The 6,994-nt window shown below is 36.7% G+C and overlaps 1 non-coding gene and 1 pseudogene across 1 annotated transcript; both read left to right on the top strand.

Moving 5' to 3' along the window:
* The first annotated feature begins 3,418 nt into the window (after positions 1 to 3,418).
* On the top strand, positions 3,419 to 4,147 carry LOC106831992 (olfactory receptor 4C16-like; annotated as a pseudogene).
* Positions 4,148 to 6,265: 2,118 nt separating this feature from the next.
* Positions 6,266 to 6,395, top strand: LOC123283637 (small nucleolar RNA SNORA18). The gene has a single exon (XR_006524313.1). It is a non-coding gene; the product is annotated as a small nucleolar RNA SNORA18 (small nucleolar RNA).
* The last annotated feature ends 599 nt before the right edge of the window (positions 6,396 to 6,994 follow it).

Raw genomic sequence — 6,994 nt, 5'->3', positions numbered from 1 at the left:
TCTTTAATTTGGGCTCTTGAGGGATAAAAAAGTCCTGAGTCAACCTGTTAACCTTCCCACAGAGAATGATAAATTTTGTGTAGAAATAAGAGGAGGGATTCTCCCGAAGGCAGAAGTCTAGCGTCACCGAATCAGGGAGGGTTGGGCAGTTTAAGAGAGAGTCCTTAAGGAAAGCAAAGATTCTTACTGTGGCCTCTGCAGTGAAACAGACTTTTAGGATGGAAGGATCCACCTAACACTCTATTCCACCCTCATCTGTTTTCCACCTTCATCTCTCTGCTTTTTCAGCTCTTCTCTGGCACCTCCACACCCAACGCATTATCTGCTTATTATTGTTTTGACAAATTTAGCCATTGTAAAGTTGGCTAAACTTGTCTGAGGTAAGGCCAATAGTTATCAAAGATGTACTATTTTATTAGTGTGGTTTTGTCTTCAGATCATTGTTACCCATTTTTGTGTCAGATTCCTTTGAGGATCTGATGAAAGGTGTTAAAACACCTCTGGGAAAAAATGCACATATGGTCATCCACAAAGACGTGCACAAAAACATATCAGGAGGATATGAAAGATGTCAAGGCTCTCCTTGCATTCTTTAAGCACCAAGAATTCATGTAAAAAAATGTCAAATGCTTAAGATGATCATTTTTATGGGTGTCAAGTCCCAAAATCTTACATGGCTGTGTTGTGCTGTTCAGACTACAACACCTTCTATTCCAGATTGTGGAGCTGATTTACGGAGTTATTTAAAATTGATCTCAGTTTTTTCCTGAATTTATAAATTGGGAGTCTGTTTGTCTGTCTACCATACATAATATGTAGAAGGCCACAGTATTTATGTGGATGCATTTTGTAATGAGAATCTTACTAAACCAATCAGATAAATATCATATGTTAAGAGGTTATTGAGAACGTTCAATTTAAAAACATTTACTAAGCACCTACATTGTACAAGGCATTGGGTTTTGCACTGTGGAGGATAAAACTCTGAGAATATGTAATTTTCAAAGATTCTCATTGCAAGAAGGAAGCTAAAGAGAGAACACACTTAATTGAATCTAAATAATAGTATGGAATATTATAAGAAAAGCGAGAAGCTGTTAGAGAGCAGGAGAGAAAACTTCCTTTATCACAAAGCACTCACTGGAGGCCACCAGAGAAAGTTTCCTAGCAGTTGGGCCCTGAAGTTTTAGGACAGTTGAAGTAGTTAGAAATGAAGTGACATTCCAGGAAGGAAGGAGACTACTGATTAAACTGTAGATTAAATATTTGATGAGAACTCAGAATTATTAACAAGTTAATGAAAACATAAGCATTTATGACTCTTAATTTATCTTAAAAATATATGTCCAAATGTATAAATAAGCTTGTTCTAGAAATGAGCATTCTAATGGGATTGATAACATATAATCAAAAGCCATACCCTCAAAGGAGTAGCCACAATCGTGGGTCTTATTTTCAAATACAAGTATTTCACGATAGATCACTGTTTCAAGTGAATAAGGAAAGAATGAGCTTATTGTGCAGATTAAGGTACCAAGGCTCAGTTTCCTCATAGTTGAAGACTTTTGTCAAGGATTTCATAGTCCAAAGAGAATTTTTTTAAAAATCTGGTATCCTAAATTACATCATCAGACCTTCTCCCAAAGTAGTTTTTGATCTGGAGGAACATAAGGTATATTTTTGTTTGCTGAGGTGAAGAAAGTTTGCCAAGAGAGAGGAAAAAATATACGAAGGAAATTTTGTATCTCTTTAGTCTATCAGAGTCTGCGATTCAGCCACTTATAACTTTCAAGACAATGTATTGAAGGTATGGATGGGACTGAGGAGGAATACAATGGAATAAGTAAGTCTTCCAAATTACATTTAAATCTATCACATATGAGTTTATATTTTTACTTGCATACGGTCCCCTTCAACATTATCTTGACAAGAAAGATCTAGAGGAAAGGTTTTGTTTTTAGAAATGAAGCCAGTGATAATATTCCTTTCTAAGTTTTAAAAAAAGAAGAAATACATTTCCAAGTTAAGTAATCATTGACTTTGCCAGGGACAGAAAACAAATTGAATGAAGTCAGTTACTGACTATCTGCTGTTCCTTTCATCTAAAATTATATCTCCTTCCCTCTTCTGAGTCTCTGCTTTGTTACAAGAATGTGGGGTTTTCAGGTACTTGGATAATACAGATTACAATCATGGTCTGATCCTACACCAACTGCATGGTGACATCTCCTTAAATGACTTCAGATTGAAAATGTTGAAGCTAAACGCTTGAATTGTGAAAACAAGGACTATTGAGTAACAATACCTCTCTTTCATTTACATGTAACCTTAGGGCTTTGGGTCCTCTCAGGGGTGTTTTTCAGCAATAGGAAAAAGAAAAACAGAAATGAGGATATTTGAGATATTGCCAACTATCAAAGAACATTCACTTCTCTATGTTAGTATATGTCAAATACTCAATATCCTAAAGGCGCCTCAGGGTAATGGCATATTATTCAGAGGCTGTGTTTCCTGTTGCTCTTTTCAAGCTATAACATCTGGGAGTGAGTGTGCAGTAAAGGGGAGCATATTATATATTAATAAATATTTCCATTTCTAGAAAGATGTATAACTAATATATGATGATAAATATGTGTATAAAGAAGACATTCTTCATGGGTGGGAGTCGGGTGTGATTTTACATTTATATCATGAACTTCCAAAAGCAGTCCAATAGATCCAAAATGCCAAATGATGCCACATCCAAACATGGACCCCAATTTATTGAATATGGAAAAATAATTAAGTTAATAATAAAATAGAGCCATCCCTTTTAACTTTATATTCATCAAATTAGCAAAATTAGTCAGAACCATGTAAAAGCCACATAGGGCTGTATTTGAAAAGTGTTATCAGAAAGTGTAACATTCACAAGCTTATTTGAGACTCTCAATGACCCTATGACGTGGTCCTTACAAATTGTGGAACAAAATGTTGTGGCGACTTATTAAAAAACCGCAGCTAAAATGTCTACGATGAGGAAAATTTATTTTTCTTAAAATATTTGATAACATCACATATCACGCCGTGAATGAATTTCTTTATTTTTTGCAGATAAACCATTTCACTCTGACTCCTTCTCCTCATTCGAGAAATCATGCAGCTGAACAATAATGTGACTGAGTTCATTCTGCTTGGGTTGACCCAGAAACCTGTTAGGAAGAAAACAGTTTGTCTCTTTCTTGCTTCTCTATTTGGGGACGTTGCTGGGTAACTTTCTGACTATTGCTACCATCCAGATCAGCCAGGCACTTGGGAGTCCACTGTACTTCTTCCTTTTCTGCTTTTCCTTGTCTGATACCTGTTTCTCTTCTTCCATATCCGCTAGAATGATGTAGATGTCCTTTTGAAGAAGACCCCTCTCTCTTCCAGCGAGTGCATGATCCAAGTCTTTTCTTCACATTTCTCTGTCTGCCTGGAGATCTCCATCCTAATCATCATGGCTGCTGATCACTGTGTGGCCATCTGTAAGCCACTACCCTACACAATCATCATGAGCCATCAAGTTTGCGGCGCCTTGGTGCCTGTGGCCTGGGTGGGGTCCTGTGTGCATTCTTCAGCTCAGAATTTTCTGGCCTTGAGTTTACCTTTTGGTGGTCCCAATGTGATTAGTCACTATTTCTGTGACTTGTAGCCTTTGTTGAAACTTGCGTGCACAGACACCTACGTGGTTGACCTACTCTTGGTGTCCCACAGTGGGGTCATTTGTACAGTGAGTTTTGTCATGCTGATGTTCTCCTATGTTGTCATCTTGCATTCTCTGAGAAACCACAGTGCTGAAGGGAGGAAAAAAGCTCTCTCCACCTGCATCTCCCACATCATTGCGATCATCTTGTTCTTTGGTTCTTGCATACTTATATACACACGCCACACAACCACCTTCTCCGTGGATAAGATGACAGCTGTGTTTTATACAATTGGAACACCTTTGTTCAACCCTCTGATTTATACACTGAGAACTGCAGAAGTGAAAAATGCCATGAGGAAGTCATGGAACAAGGAGTTGATCTCAGATGACAAGACAAATGGAAGTTTCAAATTTTTCTTCATAATTCGTATTGATCTAGGAGAAGTCCATAGAGAATATTATCTTCTTATCGTTGAGTAAATATAATCCTAAATTGGGTAATAAGAATTAGTTTCTTCAGGAAAATAGGCAAATGAACACATATATTGATTAGTGTTGAGTCAATTTTGTGTAGAAATAGAGACAGCCCCAGGTAGAAACAGCCACATAAGACTCATGCCTCACTCCGCCTCCCTTGCCTGCCTAATATCACCGTGGTTTTGATCTAGTATTTTCTCTGCCCTTCTTTATATTGATTCTTGGCGTTCTCTGTTTCTACTTCCACTTCTATGTGCTTATATCCACAGCCCGGCAAGTTTTCCTCCAAATGGTTCATTTATTAACCACTGTGGTCTCATAATGTCTGATCATGAACCTTCAACTTGGTTGTTCTTCCTGACTCAGCAGAAAGCACCATATTTAAATAATTATAGAAGCTTCATATTGTGAAGGACAGTATATAATCTAGATAACCTCCCTTCAATTTCTTGATGTTATATTTTGAATTCTTACCATATGTTTACCTAGATCCTTCTAGAACAATGACAGAACATTGTGAGGAAATTCACCTTTCTGAAGGAGAGTTTTTATCTTAGGAAGGTTCTGACTGTTGAGGTTGTACCCATAATATTATTCTTTTTGTAAAAATTCCTTTTTGCTCCTAAAATGATCCCTTTTAATTTGGGGAAAGCATTAAGTTTTCTCTTGGATCATACCATTTATAATAATTTGGTTATAATATTGGGTTATTATGATCGTGGCATAGATGGCCAAAATTAGGGTAGATATATTTATGTGGAATAGAAGTAAAGAATACATGCAGTTGGTTATAGGGAATTTGAAAATGATGACTGATTAAAGAAAGAACGTTATAACCCAGAGAAGGATTTTTAGGCTTTGAAACAGAAATAGCTATATCACATATGAGTTATTTTAGCGAGTTTTAATACAATCCAGAAAAGAGAATAACTCAAGAGAGACTGAGATATTTGAGTGAAAATTATATTTATGCAGTGAAGATGGATATCACCTTTGTCACCATCCATCAACACCACAGTCTCTAATTACACGATCACTAAGAATCTTTCTGATTTCAATTTGTTTTCTTACTTGTATTTTTATCCACAGAGAAAAATCAATATGAGTACTTTTGTTTATTTGGAACTTCTATTTCTATTTATAAATTACTAAATTATATTAAGATTACTAAATTAGTGTTAATTTTATTGTACTAGGAACTTTAGTATGTCTTTAACTTGAGAAAAAGATCATCTATTTCTCTGTGTGGGAGTGGAAAATTGTGAATTCCACAATGAACTCTAGTAACATAAACACATCACGTTTTTTTCAGATTCTGTGAATTTCAAGGCTAATTATTCTCAAGAAGTTTATCATTGATGACAGCTGCTACGGCTTGATCCTGCTCTTGCAAGGTTTGCACATTACTAGATTCCAGTTGGCAGAGTTTTAAGTGAAGTCTTCTTCTATTTCAAGACAAGGGAAATATGAAAAGGGGTGTATGTTGGATCCAATTTAGGCGCCTCCCCAGATGCACTCTATCTAGTATGTCTTCTGGGCATGCTTCTAACACAGAGCTCCCGTGCCCACTGTCACCACATCTCCTGCCCACAGAGATTATGGTCTAATTTTGGTCCAGGATTTTATAATAAAGATAATAGAACAACAAAAATGACCAAATGTGTGACCTCACCAGAATTTTCATGTTGAAGTCAGGGTTCCGATAAGGAAAGAGTGGGACTCTGAGATCTAAATAGACACATTTGTTTGGGGAAGGGTGAGAACCACGAACTCAGAAATTATCTTGCGTCCTCTTGGTTGTCATAAGTAGCTTCCTCTCCCTTGAAAGAGGGGAAAGAAGAGTCTTCCCTAGCCGAGACACCGTGCCGTTACCTTATTTGAAGAAGTTGTCATGCAATGACACTTTTTCTCCTCATGAGCTTCCCCCTACACCTATTGCTTCCAAACAGCTAACCAGGGGAAAGTCGAAGGAGAGTCCAAGCAAGAACATACAATCTTGCTCTAGAAGAAAATGACATGCATGAGAAAATTGCAGGACTTGGCTACTGTGTACAAGTGTGAACCAGGAGAGTGCTTCATCATGGGAAGTCTTAACACAGAATGGCAAAATGTCAATCTGGAGTTGAGGTCTACCCAATGGGGCTTTTTCTGTAGACTGACATCATTGGAAATGCCTTGCTGAGTAACTATCTGGTTTGCTTTACTCACAGAACTATTTGTTAGATCCGTGGGAAAGAACTACAAGACAGAGTTGCTCACAGTATGAAAGACCCAAGAGTCAATTTTTTTTTTTAAATCTTAGGTATTGGCAATATCTTAAATATCTGTACTATTCTTGGGTGTGATAGCTTAGGAGTGAATATGATTTGAACTTAATTCATATTTAGAAGACCCTAAAGGAAATTGTTTGAAGAAGTTGGATCGCAAAGTTTTTAGGTGGGAACTTTTTGAAGTATGTCATCAGTATGTCCATATTCCAGTGGCGATAAAAATAAGCCCAACTAGAAGAATTGTAGAGTGACTAACGTGACAACTGTGGATTAAACGTAGCTTCTATTTATTTGTTTGTTTATTTTTATTTTTATCTTTTAGCATTCTTAGAAACATGTTTATTAAAAATGTTCTTAAACACTTCTCTACCTGCATTACAGAATGGCACAACTTCCATTCACTGATATTACGCTGTTCTCAATGCAGCTTGCAGGTGGCATTCTAGAAACATCTTTACAACAGTGTTCTTAAACACTTATCTACATGTGTTGCATGATGGGTATAACTTCCTTTCACCAGTATAACACTGTTCTTAATGCAGTTTGCAAGTTCTTATTTTTTTAATGGTGATCATTTTAC

Source organism: Equus asinus, chromosome 2 (genome assembly GCF_041296235.1).
Source record: "Equus asinus isolate D_3611 breed Donkey chromosome 2, EquAss-T2T_v2, whole genome shotgun sequence".
Taxonomy (NCBI): domain Eukaryota; kingdom Metazoa; phylum Chordata; class Mammalia; order Perissodactyla; family Equidae; genus Equus; species Equus asinus.
The sequence above is the reverse complement of the archived record's forward strand: the minus strand, read 5'-3'. Positions and strand labels throughout refer to the sequence as shown.